General features: G+C 45.7%; 1 pseudogene across 1 annotated transcript in view; it reads left to right on the top strand.

Annotated features, from left to right (window-relative positions):
- The first annotated feature begins 1106 nt into the window (after positions 1-1106).
- Positions 1107-23692, top strand: part of LOC308258797 (large ribosomal subunit protein uL13-like) — a 35010-nt pseudogene continuing 12424 nt past the window's right edge. The window contains exon 1 of the transcript in view: positions 1107-1170. The product of the transcript in view is annotated as a large ribosomal subunit protein uL13-like (transcript). The remainder of the gene's footprint in view (positions 1171-23692) is intronic.

Below are 23692 nucleotides of genomic sequence, written 5' to 3'. Positions count from 1 at the left end.
TTAAGTCCACCAGGTTTGGCATGAGCTCTGGACGATCCAGTCTTCTTTCTCTCGCAGTGGGGCTCTTTGATTCAATTTGCTTTGTTTTCTGTGGAAATTAAGCCTGGTTGTTTTCTTTAAGCTGCTCCATATAGATGGTTTCCTGGTGCACACCTGTAATCCCAGTATTTGGGAGCCTGAGACAAGAGGCTCACAGGTTTGAGGCCAGCCTCAGCAACTTATAGAGATTTTCAGCAACTTATCAAGACCCTGTTTCAAAATTAAAATAGGACTGTGGGGAGGGTAGCTTAGAGGCAGAAGGCTTCTGGGTTTAATCCCCAATATTAAAAAAAGACATTCCATATGTCTAAATAAATAACAAAATGGTTGGTTGGATGATAAGCTATTAATGATAACAAATCCATGCTTTCTTGTATCATTCTATTAAAGAGATTCCTCCTTTCTCCCAAGTATAAAAGGGGGGTGATAATTGCACTATTTCACTCTTTCTTGTTGTTTAGTTGAAGCCCCGTGGGCGCCCTGCTTCAGCCCCCTGCCTCGCCCTTGCTTTCGGCCGTTCCATGAAGGAGTTCTTACGCTATGTGGCAGCGAGTCCTCAGGCCGTGGCCCTGAGACCTGGGTGCCGCTCAGCCTGACTGACAGGCTCACCTTACAGGAGTCAGAAGACTTCGCCAGGCCTTGCGTTTCTCTGTGTAAGGTGAATCCGCCTCACGGTGGTCTGTCGCTGATGTTGTGAAGGGCTGTTTCCGTCACCTGCTGCTGGTCTGTGAGCTCCTTCAGATCGGGGGCTGGGGCTCTGTCATCTTTGCATCTCCAGTTGGCAACAGGCCGGCTGTGGCCAATGCCTGGAGCCGCACAGATAACAGGAGTTCACCACTTTGGGTGGTTGTCTGCCCCATGAGCTCCATCTGTGGAGTCCACGAGGCAGAGTAGCCTCGTATTATCAAGCCTTCCAATTTTACAAGAGAAATCTGGATTTGGGGATTTTTAAGTGAAATCGATTAGATTCTGGAAGTAAAGTCTGTTTTAAAAATGTTCCTGTATAGGCCAAACAAGGCCTACACACTATCTCAGTCTGTCTTGGCTGCTGTAACAAAGTGCTGTAGATGGTGTTTCTTACAGCTCTGAGGCTGGAAGTCCAGAATCGGGCCCTGGCAGATTCTGTGTCTGGTGAGGACCATTCACAGGCAGCCGTTCTCCTGTTGCTTAAGCGGGGGAGGGTCTCTCTGAGAACTGAACCCAGGGGCATTCTACCTCCTAGCTGCATCCCCAGTCCTCTGTTTTCTTTTGAAACTGGATCTAGGTAGGTTGCTGAGGTTGGCCTGGGATCTGTGACCCTCCTTTCTCAGTCTCCCAAGCACCACCACACCCAGCGAGAGCTTCTTTTGACTATCACTTGACCACGTTAAGCGCACAGTTTGCACACTCACATTGTTGTGCGACCAATCTCCAGAACTGTTTATCTTGTAGCTGAAACAAAGCACGCTCGCTTGTCCCCTTTCCCGAGTCGTGGTCACCACCACTGCACCTTTCCCTTCAATGTCACTATCACAGTTAGAAATAGATTGCCCCCTAAGAGCTAACTTATTAATATTCTGGGTTGATATAGTTGAGGGTTGTAATCCCAGCGGTGGATAAACCCATTGTAATGATGTATCTGGGAGGTGGCCTGGGCTGGTAGCTCTGGCTGGAGCAGGTGGTCCCTGGGGCTGCCTTGGGGACTGTATGTTCCTCCTCCCTTGCTCTCTCTTTTCTGGCCTCTATGATGTGAGAGGGAAGCCTATGCTCTTCCTCTCCCCACTTCCTGCCGCCGCCATGCCCTAAGAGCCACGGTCCCCGGCCTCACGTGGACTAAACTGAGCAAGTGAGTCTTCCTTCCTCTAAGTTACATGGTCACAATCTTTTAGATTATGGCCGTGAAAATGCTGAGAAATACAGTCACCTACATATATTTTTTGTTTATTTTGGGGGGCTCGGGATTGAGCCCAGGGGTGTTCTCTTTTGCAGTACTGGGGATTGAACCCCCAGGGACATTCTACCTCTGAGCTACATCCCAAGCTCTAGTTTTTATTCTTTATTTTGAAACGGGGTCTCACTAAGTTGCAGAGGGCCTCACTAAGTAGCTGAGGCTGGCCTTGAACCTGTGATCCTCCTGTCTCAGCCTCCCATGTACTGGGGTTACAAGCATGCGCCACCACGCCTGGCTTCCAGGGGTGTTCTACTTCGGAGCTATACCCCCAGTTCTACTTTGTCATTATTTTTATTTTATGTTTTTCATTTTGAAACAGGATCTTCCTAAGTAGCTGAGGCTGGCCTTGAACCTGTGATCCTCCTGTCTCAGCCTCCCAAGCACTGAGACCACGGGACTGTACCACCACACCCAGCCCTCCAGCCACTCCTAATGTTTCCATTTTTCCTGACCTTATGGTTGGCTCTCTCTCCTCTGTGAGGCTTTCGTTGCTTTCCTTCTCGAAGCTGGTCCATTCTGAACTTCTGAATGAATGTGCCATCCCATCCGCCGCCGCCCCGTGTGCTGGGGGTTCCACCCAAGCTGTTTCCTAACTGCTCCTTTGTCTGCTCCACTGACCGTGAACTTCTTGAGCTCCATGACTGTTCAGGCCTTCGCTCCAGTGTCCTCAAGTGCCCAGCTCACAGCATCAAGGAAAGGGGGAAACTTTCACCCAGTTCCATAGACTTACAGGCTCTGAAAAAAATTCGTTTATATGATTTCCTAGCAAGTATTACAAGCTTCTTCAAATTAGGTAAACTTTCATAAATATCTTCATGTATATATGCATATGTGTGGATATGCTTAGAAAATGTGTACATACTATAATCCCAGCACTTGGAAGGCTAAGACAGGAGGATCATAGGTTTGAGGCCAGCCTCAGCAATTTAGTGAGACCCTGTCTCAAAATAAAAAATAAAAAGGGCTGGGTAAGTAACTTGGAGATAGAATGCCCCTGGGTTCAACCCCCAGTAGCCACCCCCAAAATGTGTGTGCTGGGTGCCCAGATGACTATGTGTATTATTTTAAACATAAACCAAAGTATAGTGATTAGAAAAATGGGCGGGAAGCAGTATTCTTGGGTTTTGATTCTGGCTCTTAAATGCAGCTAAATACTTGACAATGAGACTCATCTTCAGTTTGTTTCCCAAGTATAACATAGAACTTGTTTGAGAATCGGAATAAAGCATTTAGATTACTTAGACCAGTATTTCATACTAGTGGACAAATAATGATTTATAGTTGTTGGCTTAAGCTTGTTTTAAAAAATGAATCTCATATTAACCTTATTCTTTTTTAATTTATTTTTATTGGTGCCTTGTAATCATACATCACATTGGAATACAAGACTTGAGAGGATATACAAGCACACATCATCCAATTAGCCCTCATCCAGCCCCCATCCCATTCCCTCCCCCTCCCTCGATCTCATGCTTGTTTGGTGATTAACTTTGATACATTTGTTTATGTACCTCCTGCTTTTTAAAGAGGCTCCATCCTCCCCTATTCCATACCCTCTGATTGGTCACCTTAGTTGCTTCACTATAGGGCCCTTTCTATAACTTGACCTCTTCCTGTTGCCCCTTTCCTCCTAGTTATTGCTGATTAGGGGAAGCATCTGGTTTTTATTTTCTGCGATATTTCTCTCCGTGCATGCCGCATTGCAAGTACCGATCCCACTCTTGACAGCCCCAGTAGTGGCCGGCTCCAATCCGGGCCTTGGAGGTCCCAGCACCGGCCTTGCCTCACTGCAGGCTTCGATCCCGGATTTGCTGGCCCCAGCACCGGCTTAACCCCTCAGCAGGCTCTGATCCCGGCCTCGCTGGCCCCGGCACCGGCCTACCCTCTCAGCAGGCTCTGATCCCAGCCTCGGAGGCCTTAGTAGCGGCCGTGCCTCACGGCAGGCTCTGATCCCGGCCTCACTGGCCCCGGCACTGGCCTTACCCCTCGGCAGATATTAGCCTTATTCTAATATTCATTATCAACCATGTTCTAGGATGGATTTGGATTAATAGATGACTTCTTAGAATGAAGTTTTAGATTTTAGTAGCTGATTGGCAGGCATTTTTCCACATTAAATTCTTTGGCAAAGGAGTGCTTTTTAATTCTTTGGAACATATTTGGAGGCTGTTGTCATAGACTGTCATCTTTTCTTGGCCACACTGGAGTCCTAAGGAAGTGCTCTGGACTCCAGGTAGAGTGCTCCCTGTTGTGCTCTGTGGGCTTCCTCACAGCTGCTTCCTCAGCTGTCACAGGGAGGCGAGTCCCTGCTTCCTAGCAACCTTCTGAGCCTTCAGAGAGACAGAGTGACAGGCACTTAGCACAGCACCTGGCATTCAACAAGTGCTGTGTTTTAAGTCATGCCTTTTCTAGTCATCATCTCCAGTATTCCATACGGCATTTGATATGCAACCAGTGTTGGGAAGAAAAATTACGCTGAAATTATTAAACCATTTGGAGAAAAGTACTCCCCCCGCCCAATAAGAATTTCCTGTGTGGGAAGGAGGCCTGCCTGGGCGAGGTGAACATTTATTTCCCGACGGGCTGAGAATCTGAGGGTTGGGAAGGGCTCTTTCCCACCACCCTCAGTGTAGAGATAGGATACTCGAGGATGCCAGACCAAGACTTTGTGGTTACGCATTTATCGCACCTTAATTTCTGAAATTTGTCATTTCAAGTATTTTTTTCTGTGAGGGTTAAAAATAAGTAACCGTGCCAAGTGTGGCACACACACTTGTAATCTCAGTACTGAGGAGGCTGAGACAGGAGGATTCCAGGTTTGCGGCCAGCCTCAACAACTTTGTGAGGACTCGGAAACTTAGACTCTATTTCAAAATAAAAAAAAATAAAATAGGGCTGGGAGTGTGTCTCAGAGACAAAATGCCCCTGGGTTCAATGCCCCATACCACAAAAAAAAATCTGTGTGTGTTGAGAGGAGGCTGGGGGGATTGTATCAATGTTAGAAACCCTCAGTCTGTTGGTCTACTTTGTTAATCAGGCCAGCTTAAGCTGTTGCATTAAGCCGGGGTTGGTGGCACATTCCTGGGAGGCTGAGACAGGAAGATAGCAGATTCAAGGCCAGCCTCAGCTAACTCTCAGCCACTTAGCAATGCAATACCCGGTTTCAAATTAAAAGGGGCTGGGGATGTAGTCAGGTAGAAAGCCCCTAGTGTCAATCCTGAGAACCAGAAATGAAAAGAGCTGCTTCCTGCAGTCGATGGAGTGGAGTGGATGAGCCAGCAGCTCCTGCGGGGCCTGGTGGTGCGTGGCCAGTGAGGGGTGCGCAGGGCATCGCTGTCATCGCCCCATCTCAGTGCAGAAGAACAACATCCAAAAATAAAAACAAAACAAAAAAGCATGACGTCCACTCACATGTACCTTCATGGCTCTCCAGAGAAGAGAGCGGAAGATTGCCACATACCTGACGGCCCTCAAAGTCATACAGGACCATAGTTTGGGGTATTATTTTATCATCCCAAGTATTTTCCCAGTTGTTTTATTATTTCCCAGTACTTGTTGAAGTGCTTTGAGAAGGGGCTGCATTTTTTCAAATATATAATCGCATCAATTGGAGATACATTTTTGAACTGTAAGTCAGAATACCTTCAGGAGAAATGTGGTTCTTCCCGACTTCCCTGGGGAAAACTGCCTTCCACCTGCAAGCATTGACATAGACATCCTTAGGACATGAACTTTGTACACAAAAAAGCAACCTCCAGCTGGGAGGTTGATTTCCCAGTACTTGGGAGGCTGCAGGAGGATTGCAGGTTGGAGGCCAGCCTCAGCAATTTAGTGAGACTACATTTGAAAATAAGAAATAAAATAAGGCTGGGAGTATAGCTTAGTGTTAGAATACCCCTGGGTTCAATCCCCAATACCAACACAGAAGGAAAGAAAGAAAGAAAGAAAGAAAGAAAGAAAGAAAGAAAGAAGAGGAAAAGAAAGAAAGAAGAGAAAAAAGCAACATCTAAACTTTGGCTCTCTTTCCCACTAAAAAGTTTTCAGGGAAGTACAGGGACGTCTCCCCTTCCGTGCGGTGCTCTTCGTTACTGGTGGTAGCCTTATGGAGCAGCGGGCTGAGGAGGAGCCTGGGGTTGTGCTGCTCTCTCTGTTGGAGTTAGAGATCTGGAGGCCTTCATTACAACCCAGACTTTGCTTTGTGTAATGTTTGTTTGGTTTTGGTGCTCGGGATTGAACCCAGGGGCATTTTACCTCTGAGCTACAACCCCAGCCCTATTTTTTTTTTTTTTTTGGAGGGGGGCGTGTCTGGGGATGGAACCCAGGGGCATTCAACCTCCGAGCTACACCCCCTGCCCTGTTTTTTATTCTTTATTTTGAAACCGGGTCTCACTGAGTTGCAGAGGGCCTCGCTAAGTAGCTGAGGCTGTCCGCGAACCGCGATCCTCCGGTCTCAGCCTCCCGAATGCTGGGATTACAACCGTGAGCTACCACGCCCGGCTCCCCTAGCCTATTTTTTTATTCTTTATTTTTGAAACAGAGTCTCACTGAGTTGCAAAGGGCCTCACTAAGTATTAGCTGAGGCCGTCTACAAACCGCTATCCTCCAGTCTCAGCCTCCCAAATGCTGGAATTACAAGCATGCGCCACCACGCCCAGCTCTCAATTTTATTTCTTATTTGTAAACAAGGTCTCACTAGGTTGATGAGTCTCACTAGGGTGTGCACCACCACACCTGGCTACCCTAGCTCTTTTTTAAGTTTTAGTTTTGAAACAAGGTCTCCCTGAGTGCTGAGGGCCTCACTAAGTTGCTGAGGCTGGCTGCAAATCTGCAATCCTCCTGTTTCAGCCTCCCATGCACTGGGATTCCAGGTGTACACTACCGCGCCTGGCTGGCTTTGCGTGAGTTTAAAAACAACCATAGAAGCTTTCTCCAACATGGTACTGCTGTGTTTCTGCCATCTTGGCTCACATCTGAACACAACATACTGATTGGATCCAACATTATCACTTCCAGCTGAAACCAAAGCTCAGAGAAAGGAGCAAAGCCTTTTTTTGCTGTATTGTTGTAGGAAGTAGTGTGGCCTAAAGCAGGAAGTAAAGGAGAACTGGAACTCTGGGCCTCTCTCACAGCAGTGGATGCTTACTGCTGTGTTGAATTTGGGAACGAAAAGGTGTCTGGTGGTCTGTGCTTGCTGAGAATCACTTACTTTGAGAATTTAGAGTTAAAATACTTTGGATGTTGAAATTAAATCTAGAAAATTCTCTGGAGCCGGGCATGATGATATTCGCCTCTAGTGGTACGTCAAGGCCAGCCTCAGCAACTTAGTGAGCCTCTCTTTTAAAATTAAAAATAAAAAGGGCTGGGGGTATAGCTCAGAGATAAAAATGACTCTAGATTCAATTCTCGATAACCCTTGTCCTCCAGAAAAGAAAAGAGAAGAAAGGAAAAAAGTAAAGAAAAGAAAAAGAAATTCTCCGGGGTGGGGTGGGGGGTTAGTTGTACCTAAACTCACGTGGTAGATCACTTTTCTGTTTACCTAGAGCCACTGAGCGCTTGCTCTATGGGGTGGATCCAAGGTGGGCGGAGTCCAAATCCATACAGTCCGCCTTGTCCAGAACCATGTGGCCGCTAGCAGAGTTCCCAGGTATGGAGCCAACCAAAGCCCCAAAACCGCTCCGTTTCAGGTTGTTGTGGCCAGTTTTTATTTTCCTCGAGTGTATATTTAACCTGTAGATTTTTTTCCTCTTTGGTGTGTAATTGTTGTTATATATTAACCTAATGCCAGGCAACAGCACGAATTTCCAAGTCACACTGGTGGGATTTTGCATTCTGTGTAGGACAGAGTTCAAAGCTCTAATAATTCATGGTCTGAGCCCTCCTGCCAAGGAACTGAACCCGAAATAAAGTCATACCACTGTGGTGTGACTTCTTGAAAAGGTAAGATGATTCTAGTTTGTGGCTTTCTTTCTTTCTTTTCTTTCTTTCTTCTTTTTTTTTTTTTTTTTTTGCAGGTCTGAGTTTGGAACCTAGGGCATTCTACCTCTGAGCTAGACCCCCAGCCCTATTTTTAATTCTATATTTTGAAGCAGGGTCTCACCAAGTTGCAGAGGGCCTCACTAAGTAGTTGAGGCTGTCCACAAACTGCAATCCTCCAGTCTCAGCCTCCCAAATGCTGGCATTACAGGCGTGCACCACCACGCCCAGCCAGTTTGTGGCTTTCAAATAAAATGGTCCTGCTGGGCATGGTGGTGTATGCTTGTAATCCCAGTACTTGGGAGGCTGAAACAGAAGGATCACAGGTTTGAGGCCAGCCTCAGCAACTTAGTGAGACTTTACAAACTTGATGAGACCCTGTTTCAAATAATAAATAAACGAGGGCTAGGTGTATAGCTTGGAGGTAAAAATGCCCCTGGGTTTAATCCCAGCACCACAATAAAATAATAATAATAATAATAATAATAATAATGATGATGATGGTCTTGGTTATCTCAGTGAAAATCAGAGTCAAAGGAAAGTCATGGTTGGATTATTTCTCTGAGCTGAAGATCAAGTAGCCCTAAGTTTAAGAAGTCACTAGGTAGTGACCGCTGCCTTACAGGCTGAGTAGAGACAGCTCATCCCTTGGGAGAGAGCTCTGCCTTCAGAGGGCTTGGGAAGCCATCCTTTGGCCAGGGTGAGCGCCTGCCTCAGGGTCCTGCTTTGTCACAGCGCACATTGCCGGCGTGGACACCCTCCCTGCAGTTGGATGGGAGCCTTTCCTCGCGCTGAGCCCAGAAGCACCACACTGGGATGTGTTGGGTGGCGCTGAGATGACGGCGTGTGTTTCAAGGACCGCACAGTCAGAGCTTCTGTCTTAACAGTGCCCATCACACATGCCGGGCACTCGGAGAACTTTATTGCTTGCTTACGAAGGATTTCTTTCACTAGAGACTTTACTTATTAGTAAACTACTGCCGTGAACATCAATTTCAGGGACCTGTAATTTCGATTTTCCTGATTCAAGGCTGAATTTATTCTAAAGCAATCAGCTAGAAATCAGCCTTTGCGGAGGATGTAAGCAACTGAGATTTGAAAGGGCCAAGTTAAGTTATGACTTTTATATTACCTCTGGAAATAATTGTGCCTTAATTTAAAATCCATTAATAGCCTTCTACAATTTTTTGACATCATGATTATTGATATGTCTTTTAATATGGTCTCATTTCAGAAACCTTAAGCAAAGTATTGGTTTTAACATAATAGGCATGGTGTTTTAAAAATCATATGATGGCCAGGCATGGGTGGCACAGGTTCAAGGCCAGCCTCAGCAACTTATCAAAGCCTTAGCAGCTTAGGGAGACCCTATTTCAAAATAAAAGCCAGGCGTGGTGCTACATGCTTGTAATCCCAGCATTTGGGAAGCTGAGACAGGAGGATTGTGGTTCACAGCCAGCCTCAGCTATTTAGTGAGGCCCTCTGCAACTCAGTGAGACCCTGTTTCAAAATAAGGAATAAAGAATAGGGCTGGAGCTGTAGCTCATTGGTAGAATGCCCCGAGTTCCACTCCCAGTACCACAAAAATATAAAAATAAACAAATAAAAAATAAAAAGGGCTAAATGTATAGCTATATACATTTATACATTATATAGAGAGCTCTGGGTTCAATCCCCAGCAGCCCCCCTCTAATCATATGATATATTTCATTGAAGGTTTATAATTACCTGGATTTAACTTAGAAAACATGCAAATAGGTACAAATAAATGTTTTCCTTTATGATTCCCTGTATTAGAGTTCTCAGAGTTCTCCAGAGAAACAGAACCAATAGGATGTGTGTGTGTGTGTGTTTATAGATGTATATATCATGTATGTGTGTTATAGATGTGTATATATATATATATATATATATATAGTTTTGAAATATGTGCTTATTCAGAATACGATCTCTTAGGACGGGACCCAAGTCTAAAAATGAAACCCAGTTATGTTTCATATTATACCCTATGCATATATGCCTGAAGGTAATTTTATCCTCCCCCCCTATATATATGGTTTGTGTTTTTTTGTACTGGGGATGGAACCAGGAACATGGCTAAAGCCCGAGGTTTATGGTGTGTCCTATGGAAGTGTATTTGCTGGGGGCTGAATATATCTTCAAAGAGGAAAAGATTTTCTCTTTTTTTTTTTCAGGCCTGGGGATTGAATCCAGGGGCATTCTACCTCCAAACTCCCCCCCCCCCCCGCCCACCCAGCCCTATCTTTTATTCTTTATTTTGAAACAGGATCTCAGTTCTGGAGGGCCTCACTAAGTAGCTGAGCCTGGCCACAAACCTGCAAACCCCCCCCCCTCCTCGTCTCAGCCTCCCAAGTATTGGGATTACAAGCGTGTGCCACCATGCCCGGCTGAGGAAAGGATTTTTGAGGGGTACAGCAGTAAGGCTTAGCCACACTGATGGCAGGTACCCCAAATCCCAGAGTGCCAGCGATTCTCTGAGTGCAGAGTCCAGCTGAAATGGTTTGACTGTGCCCTCTAGGTCTCAGCGATGCCACTGCACTGGACCCCATAGCCAAAGCCGTGTTGGTCACCTTTCAGAACGTCTCAGCCCTCAGTTTCAGGAAACCAAAGCAAACCACAGCATTGTGGCAGGGCCATCAGATTTGTGCTCTGGAAATATGGGGTTCAGAGAGAAGCGCTCCACAGGGCAGCTCATTTGGAACAAACAGCAGAACTATTGATGTAAACAATCTAAGTGAGAATAAAAGAGAGGCAGGCAGGAAGACCAGGAGGTAGGCTTGGGAAGAGCAGTGCATTTAGGTTTTGTATGTATGCAGGGAATGCTAATTGGCTCGTTGCTCCAGAAAGTGGCTTCATTTCTGTAAAGTCACACTTAATAGGCTGTTTAGTTGAAAGGAGCCTTCGTGTGGATAGATGCAGAGGTGTGGGTTTATGCAAACCAGGCAGAACCAACAAAAAGACTTTTATTCATCCTTCTCTTTGGGGAGGCGTTTACAGCAAACACCAGGTTGCATGGCGTGATATTTTGGCAAGAAACCATAGCAGTGTTTCATGCGGTTCTTGTATGTATGTATGTATTGGTACTAGGAATTGAGCCCGGGGCATTCTACCTTTGAGCTACATCCTCAGCCCTTTTTTATTTTTTGTTTTGAAACAGGGTTGTGCTAAGTTGCTGAGGGTTTCACCAAGTTGCTGAGGCTGGCCTGGAACCTATGATCCTCCTGTCTCAGCCTCCTGAGTACTGGGATTACAGGTGTAAGCCACTACGTCCAGCTGTAAAATTCCTTTTTTTAGTTTAAAAATACTCAGTTATGTGGCTATACCACATTAACCATGCGTCAGTTGGTGGGTGTTTGGTCCGTTCCTCCTCTCAGACTGTGAGGAGTTATGTTGCTGTCAACATTCACAGACACGTGTTTTGTGCTAGCATATGCTTTCAGTTCTCACGGGTCTATCCCTAGGAGTGGAATTGCTCAGTGATGTGATGACTACGGCTAATATCTTGAGGGACTGCCTATTTGCTTCCCACCAGCAGTGTAGAGGTTCTGATTTCTTCACATTCCCGCCGACGCTGGGGGTGTTTGGAACAGTGGAGTATTATGTCAGACTCTTAATTATTCAGGCAGTTGTATCTATCTGGTGAATTTTCTAGGGTTTTTGTTTCTGTCTCCCAAGTTATTGACTTGTCGGTTTCACTTGAATATCTAGTTTCACTTCCTTGGAGAGAGGAGGGTGAAGAGAACATGAAAATCTTAAATCTGTTAATGTAGCTACATATTAACACCTGTTAACAAGCTGGTTAAAAAGGCCTGAGAGGGATTTATTAGTATAGGTGATATTTGAGATTAATGGAAAGTAGACCTGTAGATCTGGAGATGTATTCTCATGATAATTTGTGAGTTTTATGTTTTCATTTATGAAAAGTTAGTTGGGCATGGTGGCCCACACCTCTAATCCCAGTACTTGGGAGTCTGAATCAAGAAGATTGCAGGGTGGAGGCCAGCCTGAGCAGTTTAATAAGGCCCTCAACAACTTAGAAAGACCCTGTCCCAAAATAAAATAGGGCTAGGGTATAGCTCAGTGGTGTAACACCCTTGGGTTCAATGGTTCAGTCTCCAGTAAAACACATACATACACACACACACACACACACACACACACACACACACACATGAAAATTCAACTAATATGATAGCAGTTAACACAGTGTAGACTTTTCAAAATATCTTAGGGGTTCTGGGATAGCTTCTCTAAAAGCTTCCTATATTGCCTATATCCGGGGGACTATCAGTATCTCAGTGGTGTGTCCACTCATCCCTCCTGACCATAGAGAGGTAGAGGCCTCCTGAGATTTGGAAGCAGAAAGTGGCCTGGCAGGAACCAGTGTGACTTGGAAGCGCCACACTCCAATCTTTCAAAGTCCACAGGAACTTTGTTCCAAGTTTACTATTTATATGATAGACAATATTTATTTTAATATTAAAGTCAGAAATTATATAACATCAAATAAAAAGAGCTGCACCTGCCTCTGGTGAACTGAAACATTCCGATTTGTGCGATTTATGTAGAACACACTTACTGTCCTTTGCCATCATCCAGTGGTTTGATAGAGACTTACTCACCCCTGGCCTAGGGTATAAAAACCTAAAGATGTGGCCCATTCTCTTTAAGGCTGTACAAAGTATGTGGGAAGACAGCATTAAGACGTGATACAAGAAATCTGGTGCAAAGGATACAAACTGAGAAGGACTCAAGGATGCCTGGAAAGAGATGGGGTCGAGGGCTTGATTACTGGCAAACAAGTCACTGGGGTAACAGGGTCTTTTTGCTAGTTTTGTGTTGGTGCTAGGGATCAAGCCCAGGTGCATTCTATTTCCAAGCTATTCACCCAACCCGTTTATATTTTATATTTTTTTTATTTTGAAACAGGGTCTGGCTAAGTTACCAAGGCTGGCCTTGAATTTGGCTGTCCTCTTTTCTCAGCCTCCCAAGTACTGAGATTACAGTCATGTGCCACCATGCCCAGCAAGGATGGCTATTTTACATAAAGTTAGGAGAACCTGAATTTATGTTTCAGTTCTTGGCTGACATATTTACTCTTTTCCTTCCTTCCATTCTCCCTCTTTCTTTTTTTCTTTCTTCTTCCTTCCTTCTTTCTTTCTTTCCTTTCTTTCTTTCTTCTTTTATTATTGCTTGGTTTTTGGTACTAGGGATTGAACCCAGGAGTATTTTCCCTCCAAGCTACACCCCCAGCCCTTTTTATTCCCTTCAAGCTACACCCACAGCCCTTTTTATTTTTTTATTTTGAAACAGGGAGGGTCTCCCCAAGGTACTGAGGTTGCCTCAACCTGTGGTCCTCCTGCCTCCACCTCCCATGTACTAGGATTGCAGGCATGTACTACCGCCCTGGCTCTCACTTGTTATCTCTGAGCATCACTAAGGAATGATGCGTGGCAGGCTTGTGTTGGCTACGTCTGGTACTAGGTGAGTTTGGGGAGGGAGTATGATGTGGTAGCAAAGAAATCAGACTCTGTATTTCCCCTCTAATATCTGGAGTCTAGCTAAGTTTGAATGGAAAGATAGGAGAGGAGGAAGGCCGATCTTGATTAATGAGGGTCTACACCTGAACATGTGTAAAATTATGAATAAGACATGGTTAACCTGGACAACCATTGGTGGGAGGGGGGAAGGGAAAACGGGGGCGGGGGAGAGAGAGGGCACCAAATATAGTTTAAATGTATACTATGTATGTTCAATAAAAAATTGTTAAAAGAAAAAATAAATAAGTAAATAAATATGCTAGAAAAAAAAAAGAAATCAGACTCTGTTATCCCATGTGCGTTCAGTCTAAACCACCTTGGTGTGGCTTTGGATAACTGGTCATTGTGCAGGACTCTGTGATCTCATGTACAGAGAGATAACTGGAAATGCAGACAGAGAAGGGAGAAGAATAATTAGTCCCTTCCTGGTCTTTTTACATGTGTGAACATTTAAATGGTGTCTGGAGAACTCATAGAGCAAAGAGTACAATTAAAACTGTAGAAGCCAAAGAATCTGCCGGGCGTGGTGGCGCACGCTTGTAACCCCAGCATTTGTGAGGCCAAGACAGGAGGACCGCGGTTCGAGGACAGCCTCAGCTACTACTTAGTGAGGCCCTTTGCAACTCAGTGAGACCCTGTTTCAAAATAAAGAAGAAAAAATAGAGCTGGGGGTGTAGCTCGGAGGTAGAATGCCCCTGGGTTCCACCTCCAGTATCTTAAAAAAAAAGAGTCTCATGCAACATATTACAGTTATGTGTCCAAATATACCCAAAAGCAGAGAGAGGCTGGGCATGGGGATACGCTCCTATAATCTCAGTACTTGGGAGGCTGAGGCTGGAGGATGGCAAGTTTACCAATAGCCACGGCAACTTAGTGAGACTCTGTTTCGAAACAAGAAGTAAAAAGGACTGAGGGTACAGCTCAGAAGTAGAACATCCATGGGTTCAATCCTCCAGTACATATATACATATATACTTTATATTTTATTTATCCATATAAATAAAAAGGATATATGGATAAATAAGTAAAAGAATAGGACTGAAGGTGTAGTATGAAGGCAGAGCACCCTGGGTTCAACTTCTAGTACTATAATAAGTAAATAAGCAAATAAATAAATGGCTGAGTGTGGTGGTGCACTTCTACAGTCCCAGTACTTGGGAAGCTGAGATGGAAGGATCACATTTGAGTTTAGCTTAGGCAAGTTAGCCAACAAAGCCTTCAACAACTCAGCAAGATCCTGTTTCAGAATAAAAAGTAAGAGCCAGGCGTGGTGGTGCACGCGTGTAATCCCAGTACTTGGGAGGCTGAGACAGGAGGATCTCAGGGTTGCAGCCACTCTCAGTGACTTGTGAGGCCCACCGCAGCCTAGTGAGACCCTGTTTCAAAATAAAGAATAAAAAGTGGGGCTGGGAGTATAGCTCGGAGGCAGAATGTCCCTGGGTTCCAAAATAAATAAATAAATAAATAAATAAATAAATAAATAAATAAATATAAAAACTAAAATAGTGTGGGTATAAGATGTAAGGAGATAAGATGTTCCTGCATTCAATCCCCAGTGCCAAAACTAAATAAATAAGTAAGGTGGAAATCCCTATTTCAGATACATAATTGCTTTGCTGCATGTCCCAGAAATGGGAAAAAGATGTCCCCAAGCTACTCTGCCACTAAAGCCTTCAGAGCAGGGTGCAGTGGGTGGCAGGCCACTGTCCAGTGTTGCTCTCCCCTTCCAATCAGCTGGCTGGGCAGACTGGCTTCCTACGTCAGTGTTGATTGTTATTTAAAACTGGACATGTGGTCAGACAAGGAGTTGCTTCACTGTATTGCATCTTTCTCTCCTTGTTCTGCAATCCCTGATTAGGACTGTGGGCCTGACCCATGTGCTGTCATTAGGACGTGGGAACGATAAAGATTCTGAACTTGTGAACTTGAGCAGCTCTGGATGAGCTGCAGCAATGACAGGCTGTCACGTAATTGTGAAGTTCTGCTGATGATGCAGGATTAAATTTGTAGGCCATGAATACACCCACAGCACTTTATTTTTTATTTTTTATTTTTATTTTATTTATTTTTTGTATATGTAGTACTGGGGATTGAACCTAGAGGTATTCTATCTCCAAGTTATACCCCAGTTATTTTTTATTTGGAAACAGGGTTTCAATAAATTGCTGAGACTGGATTGGAACCTGTGAGCCCTCCCGAGTACTGGGATTACAAGCATGTACCACCATGCCCAGCTTATTTTTGTTTTTTGGTTTTTTGTTTGTTTGTTTGTTTGTTTGTTTTTGTTTTGGCGGGTCTGGGGATGGAACCCTCCGAGCTACACCTCCTGCCCTATTTTTTTTTTTTTATTCTTTATTTTGAAACAGGGTCTCACTAAGTTATGGAGGGCTTCTCTAAGTAGCTGAGGATGGCAGAGAACTTGCAGTCCTCCTATCTCAGCCTCCCAAGAACTGGGATTACAAGCATGCAACACCATGCCTGGCTATTATTTTTAAAATTTAAAACAGGGTCTTACTAAGTTTCTGAGGTGGCTCTCCAACCTGTAATCCTCCTGTTTGAGCCTCCCAAGTACTGGGATGCTCCCTGAGAGAACCCCAAATAAAATGTTAAAGTTATAGGGCAGTCTGGAGGTTTGGAAGCCCGGCCCCACTCCTCTGTCACGGTGACTCCACCTGCTGAGCATTCCTGAAGGTGGGAAGTCTACACCTCACTAGACTGCATGTTCTGCTTGTAAACAGCTCTGACTGTTAGGGAATTCTTTGTCACAGAATGAAAAAATGCTCACATCCTGCATACTGATTCTCCTAGAGTGTGCCTCTAAACACACTTCTAACAATCATGTGTTACCGTTGGTGGGTGGAAGGTTCTGGTGGCAGAAGTGTTGTCCAGACCCATCGGTGGTTTGTACATCTTTCCTCTCAGTCGTAGCGCTGGGAACTGAATATATTATCCCACACCGATTAACCGTGTGTGAGTTTAGACAAGGTGCGGGAAACGATTGCCTCTTTGGATCTGAGCTCTGCTGTTGTTGCCCAGCCTACGGATGTATTGACATTTTCGATAGATCATGACAAGTCAGATCACATCAGCCATCCAGGTCACTGTATCTTGAGACTTTTGTGTTAAGTGTTCCCATGAAGCTGGACATGGTGGTGCACTCTTGTAATCCCGGTACTTGGGAAGCTGAGACAGGAGGATCACAGGTTTAAAGCCAGCCTTGGCAACTTAGCGAGGGTCTCAACAACCTAGTGAGACCCTGTTTCTGAATAAAGAAATAAAATTGGGCTGAGAGAATAGTTTGGAGGTAGAACGCCTCTAGGTTCAATTCCCAGCACTCCTCCCAAAGAAGAGGAACAGTCTCCAGGTGTGGTGGCACACGCTTGTAATCCCAGCATTCGGGAGGCTGAGACAGGAGGATCGTGGTTCATGGACAGCTTCAGCTACTTAGTGAGGCCCTCTGCAACTCATTGAGGCCCTGATTCAAAATAAAGAATAAAAACTAGGGCTGGGGGTGTAGCTCGAAGGCAGAATGCCCCTGGGTTCCATCCCCAGAACTGCAGAGAGAGAGAGAGAGAGAGAGAGAGAGAGAGAGAGAGAGAGAGTCTATTTAGACTCACAATTTCTGGTTCAGTTCAAGGTTGGCCAGCTCCAAGGCAGCAACATCACAGCAGTAGGATGTGGTGGAGGATAGCTGACAGGCTCATGGAATCCAGAAATCCAGGAGGAATGAGAGAGAGAGATTCCAAGGCCATGACCCTTTCATGACCTGCCTCCTCCAGCCACACCCCCACCTACAGTCACCACCCATTGAGTCCATTCCAACCAATAATGCATCAGTGTGTTATTTCGCCAATGAAGTCACAGCCTGGATTTAGTGTGTCATTTCTGAACTTGCTGCACTGCCAACACTTGAACTTTTCTGGGCACCTTCCAGATCCAATCATACAGTGGCCCTTCGGTGTCAGAGGCATTGGTCCCAGCACCCCCACGGCCAGCAGAACCCCTGGATGCCCAAGTCCCTTATACAGAATGACATAGTATTTGCCTAGAACCTACACATAGACATTGATTTATTTACAGTGTTGACAGGCATGAGAAGCAAGCTCTCTGCTACTGAGCTGAAACCCCCAAGCCTCCCCTGTACTTTATTATTAATTATTTGGGGGTATTAGGGGTTAATCCCAAATGCATTCTGCTTCTGAACTACAGCCCCAGCTCTTTTGATGTTTTATTTTGAGACAGAGTCTCACTAAATTATTGAGGTCCTTTCTCACTAAATTGCTGAAGTTGGTCTCAAACCTGCAATCCTTCTGCCTCAGCCTCTCAAGTACTGGGATTACAGACGCGAGCCCCATGCCTGGCCCCCCCGTGGGCTGGAACTCGTCTCTAGATGATTTCTAGCACCAGCCCAGTGTGAGTGCTTCGTAAGTTACTGTGGTGCTGTCTCACTGAGAATAACGATAAGAAAAGTCTATGCGCTCAGTGGAGATGCGTTATTTTTTTTCGATGGTTTTAGTCTGGTTGGTTGAATGCAGGGGAGTAGAACCTGCAGGTCAGAGACTGGCTGTATTTTTTATTTCTGGTGTTGTGATATGTTGGCTCTTTTTCGGCTTTAGTGCAATAGTGTGTTTCTCAGTCCAGGGGCAGGTTTCTGAGCCTTCTGTTGTCCTGATGGTGCTGCTTGCTCTTCAGCTGATGATTTTTTAAAATTAATAATTTTATTTTTACCCCTATGTGTCGGTGTGGACTTTTAATCCTAGTACTTGGGAAACGGAGACAGGAGGATCACAGGTTTGAGATCAGCCTCTGCAATTTAGCAAGACCTTGTTTAAAATACACACACACACACACATACACACACACACACACACACACAGAGCCATCGGTGGAGAAATAAATTTGACTACTAAGACAGAAAATGAGGATGGGCGACATTTTCACACACCCCACAGAGGAGGTGCCTGAGGGAGGAGGAGGGGAGAGATGGCACAGACAGGTGTCAGGTGAGAGGAAATGAATGGATGGGCTCATTTGTGGTTTTAAAGATGGGCAGCAGGAAGCCCACCTGGAAGGTGTGGGCCTGGGGGCTGCAGTGGCCTGGGGAGGGGAGACACGCACAGGGCTCTGTCCTGGGACCCAAGTGCCTGCTGCTCCCAGCCAGTGGCTTTTCCACCTGTCACCAGCCTTGAAGGTAGAGCTAGGAAGAAAGGGCTGGAATGTGGACAGTCATGATGCCTCTGTTTGGCAAGGAGACAGTAAAACCAGCTGAGGCTGAGAGCGCGGGGTAGCTCAGCAGACACCGGGTGGCCCGGAGGCCCGGCCAGAGTGATGGGTGTGAACACCCACCTGCCCCGCATGTCTGGCTTGCACAGGAGAAAGCGGTCTTCCCTTGGCTCACACTCGGTTGTCTCTGGCAGATCAGGTTTTATACAGTTCCTTGTTCTTTTGTTGCAGAAGGACAAAGTTTTCTTTCCTGCGTAATTTCGTGGTTTTGCCAGGGAAGAGACTTGACAATGGGCAAGGGCCAAGAAGTCAAAAGTTTCCTTTTGAAGTTTCTAACAAAGCTGAGTGTGTGGTGCACACCCGTCATCTCAGTACTTGGAGGCTGAGACAGGAGGATTGCAGGTTCAAGGCCAGCTGCAGCAACTTAGTGAGACCCTGTTTCAAAATAAAAAATAAAAAGACTGTAATCCCACAATCTTACAGAAAGATCACAGGTTTGAGGACAGTCTTGTCAACTTATCGAGAACCTCAGGAACTTAGCAAGTACCCTGTTTTAAAATTTAAAAAATAATAAGAAGAATAAAAGGGCTGGAGGTATAGCTCTGAGGTAGAAATTCCCTGGGTTCAATGCCTAGTAGTAAGAAAAATAATACGGGGTGGGGGTTTTGCTGCTTCTGGGACCCAACGCACCTAAAGCACCTAACATTATAATGAAAAACTATCTTTTGCCAGGTGTAGTGGTGCACACTTGTAATCCCAGTACTTGGAAGGCCGAGACAGGAGGATCCAGGTTCGCAGCCAGACTCAGCTACTTAGTGAGCCCCTCGTCAACTTAGTGAGACCCTGTTTCAAAACTAAAGAATAAAAATAGGGCTGAGGGTAGTTTGGAGGTAGAATGCCCTTGGGTTCAATCCCCAGTACCACCAAAACCAAAAAAACTATCTTTCATCTTTATCACCTTGAAACTATTGTAAAACTGCTTCAGGGCCGGGCGTGGTGGCGCACGCTTGTAATCCCAGCGCTTGGGAGGCTGAGACAGGAGGATCGCGCAGGTTCGAAGCCAGCCTCAGCAACTTAGTGAGACCCTGTTTCCAAATAAAATATAAAATAGGGCTGGGAGTATAGCCCGGAGGTAGAAAGCCTCTGGGTTTCACCCCCAGTATCCTCCCACAATAAATAAATAAATAAATAAATAAATAAATAAATAAATAAATAAAACTGCTTCAGGGGCCAGGCGTGGTGGCACACACTTGTAATCCCAGCATTCAGAAGGCACAGACCGGAGGATCGTTCACAGACAGCCTCGGCTACTTAGGCCCTTTGCAACTCAGTGAGACCCTGTTTCAAAATAAAGAATGAAAAATTAGGGCTGGGTGTGTCACTCAGAGGTAGAATGCTTCTGGGTTCCATCCCCAGTACCACAAAATAAATAAATTAATTAAAAATAAAACTGCTTCAGGGGCCAAAGTTAAAAGGACAAATACTTTAGCCTTATTATTCCAATCAATTAGAAAATAACAAAGGCTAGAGGAGTTGGGAGCCAGAAATAATAATTATATAAATAGTATCATAGGCACATACTTGGGAGATGCCAGGTTGTGACTCTTTGTTACTTACGAACCTAAAAACATGTTTGAATTATATAACACGTTGTCTAAGTCCTCTTCGTAGTGTTTATTAGACTGTTAAGGTAATTATGACCAAAATATCTTTTAACTTTTAAAGCTTTACTGAGAAGCAGCTCACATACCGTAGAACTGTTCACTTTAACTATGCAGCTCAGTGATTTTGGTGCATTCACAAAGCAGAGCAACCAGCCGTATCATCTAATTTGAGCGTTTCCATCTCTCCCCACAACTCTGGCGCCCATTCATACCACCGCCTGTTTCCTTCTCTAGCCTGACAAGCAGCACTCCGCCTGTTTCCATGGCCAGGGCCTTCTGGCATGTGTGCGTCTGTGGAATTGTACAGCAAGGTTCTTCATTCTCTCTCTTACTAGCCCGATGCTTTTGCAGTTCACTCATGTTGTGGCAGTATTTGTTTTTATACAATTAAAATAATTGATTTGGAGCTGGGCATGGTGGCACATGCTTGTAATCCAAGTACTTGGGAGGCTGAGACAGGAGGATCTCAGGTTGGAGGCCAGCCTTGGCAACTTAGACCCTGTTTTAACATAAAAAGTAAATAGAGCTGGGGATGTAGCTCAAAGGAAGAATGCCCCTGGATTCAGTCCCAAGTACTAAATAAATAAGTAACTCTACCACTGGGCCTTGTGGTACACACCTGTAATCCTCATACCTGGGAGGCTGAAACAGGAAGATCTCAGGTTCAAGGCCAGTCCCAGCTATTTAGTGAGGCCCTCAGCAACTTACTGAGACTCTGTTTCCAAAAATAGGTGTAGCTCAGAGGTAGAATGTCCCTGAGTTCAATCCCCAGTGCCCACCTACCCCCCTGCAAGTGACTCTGCCATCTATGTTTCCTGTATCCTTTAATACATAAAAATTTATCCTTCTCTTTCAATAAATAACAGGGGAAGGTGCCTTTTGGTTGTGTCTGTGCATTCTGCTTTAAGTTCAGAAGGGCTTTGGCTGTCTCACTCCACAGGGGAGTTAGCCACAGGAGCAGGCGTCCCTGGAGCAGGCGTTTTGCCCCTCGTCAGTAAGGGCAGCTGGGGTTCTGCCAAGAACGGCACGCTCTGTGACCTCCCCGGCCAGGGGCCATGCTGGAGCGCTCTGTCCTATTGCAGCAGGTGGTGCCCGGTGACGGCCACGTCCCAGACCTGTGCTCTGGGGTTTAGCTTCACTTGTCACATGAGCTGCAGTATTAGAAAGCTCCTGTTACTTTTTTTTTTTTTTTTGTATGTGTAGGGAAGAAAATTAAAATTGGAGTTCCAGAGCGGAAAGGAGCAGAAGGAGGAAATCTTGTAAGATATTGGAGAATAGGTTTAGTGTGTGAAGACAGGCAAAGAAAGTGAGAAGGGTCTCCTCGTTCAGGCTCTCCTGTCCTTCATCTCTCTTTGCATTCCTTATTATTTAAGGTGGAACTTCCACCAACCGAGGGTAGTGAGGCTGTCCTAGGAGACTAGAAGAAGGTTATGCATACCCTTTGTTGTGTGAAATAAAAATGTTGTGAAGCTGAAACGCCATTGCCAGGACCTGGTGGTGCACCCTTGCAATCCCGGTATTTGGGAGGCTGAGACAGGAGGACCACAGGTTCAAGGCCAGCCTCAGCAACTTAGGGAGGCCCTTAGCAACTTAACGAGACCCCATTGCAAAATAAAATAGGGCTGGGGGTGTAACTCAGAGGTAGAATGCCTCTGAGTTTAATCCTCAGCACAAGAAGAAGAAGCATTCCATTTGCTCGCTTTGCTTTAAGTAAGAGTAATTGATAAGGAAATTGGAAAACGCAACTTAGGAAGTGATCCATAGCTCCTGGATTTTTGGTGAGGGGTGTGTGTGTGTGTGTGTGTGTGTGTGTGATGCTGAGGATTTAACCCAGGGGCATTCTGCCTCCAAGCCGCATTGGGATTACAAGCGTGCGCCACCACGCCTGGCTTCAAGTTGTTTTGTTTTGAAATGGTCTCACTAGGTTGCCGAGAGTCCCACTGAGTCACTGCGGCTCTCCTCAAACCTGTGCGCCTCCTGTCTCAGGCTGCCACGTACCGGGCTCGCAGACGTGCCCCCCGCAGCTCTAGCAGGAGTCTTCCTCCTTCTTCATGTCTCCTCCTCTAAGGACTGTTCCGTGGAGTTCATGACGTGATTCAGCACCAAGCGTAATCACATCGATCATGCAGCGGTTCATCTGTTTTCCACAACTCGGCTCGCCTCCCAGTGCCGCACACAGAAGCCCGGGGGCGCTGTTCCACTTCATGCAGCCTCTTGGTCAAGTGTCAGGTGGCGAGCAGGGGCGAAGCCTCTCAGAGCTCGCTGTTGAGGATTCGGCTGGGTTTGTCAGTCTCTGTGCTGTGTATAAATGTGCATGTGTTAATACAGAACCTGACAGGGGGAACATAGGGTCTTGCAGCCATTTCATGGCTGACTTTATTTATTTATTAATTTATTATTAATTTATTATTACTTAATTTATTTATTATTTGGTGGTACTGGAGATTGAAACCAGGGATGATATAACTCTGAGCTATACCCCTAGCCCTTTTAAAAATGTTTTATCTTAAAACAAGGTCTTGCTAGGTTGCCGAGAGTCTAACTAAGTTGCTGAGGCTGGCTTCAAACCTCAGAGCCTCCTATTGCAGCCTCCCAAGTACTAGGATTACAGGTGTGCATCACCATGCCCAGCTTTATGACTCACTCTCGAAGAAAAAAAGTAGGATAGGGTATTGGGGGTCCTAAATTCAGTAGGTCCTCCAGTTCTCAGATTTGTCTCCTTTGCCAGTATTCAGATAATTCACAAGAAGTTTTACACTTTTGTGGCGCTGAGGATGAAACCCAGGCCTGGCACAGGCGAGCTGAGCGCTCTATCACTAAGCCACATCACCAGCCGGAGAGGAATGGCTGCAGTCTCTCCCATGGCAGGGTGAGTTTACTTTGTGGACATCCAAACCTCCTGTTTACAAAGAGGCCCGGAAAGCCTCATCAGATATTGAGCTGCTATTAGGTGCCTGACCCTGTGCCGTGTATTTAGACGTGCTGTGGCTAAGGATGACTCAGGCAGGCCCCATCCTGAAAGCGTTTATATTTGCTTGGAGGAGGCCAGTCTCGCGAAAGCACAACTTGAGGTCCTGTGACATGTGGCCATGAGGCAAGGCCAGCGTCACGGACTCACGTGGACTTGTGCGTGTCGGGAGCCTCCCTGGGGTGTTGCTTCCCGAAGGTGCTTCACGAGCTGCAGCTCAGCGGCATGCTGCACTCGCCCGGGGACAGTGACCAAGGATAAGGTGGGCGGCGGGTCACAGGGCCTTGCGTGACAGCCAGCCGCTCTCCGCGGGCCCCCAGCTCTGTGTTTGTTA

This window comes from Muscardinus avellanarius, assembly GCF_963383645.1.
Source record: "Muscardinus avellanarius genome assembly, chromosome: 2".
NCBI lineage: Eukaryota > Metazoa > Chordata > Mammalia > Rodentia > Gliridae > Muscardinus > Muscardinus avellanarius.
Note: the sequence above shows the minus strand (reverse complement) of the source record. Positions and strands in the feature narration are given on the sequence as shown.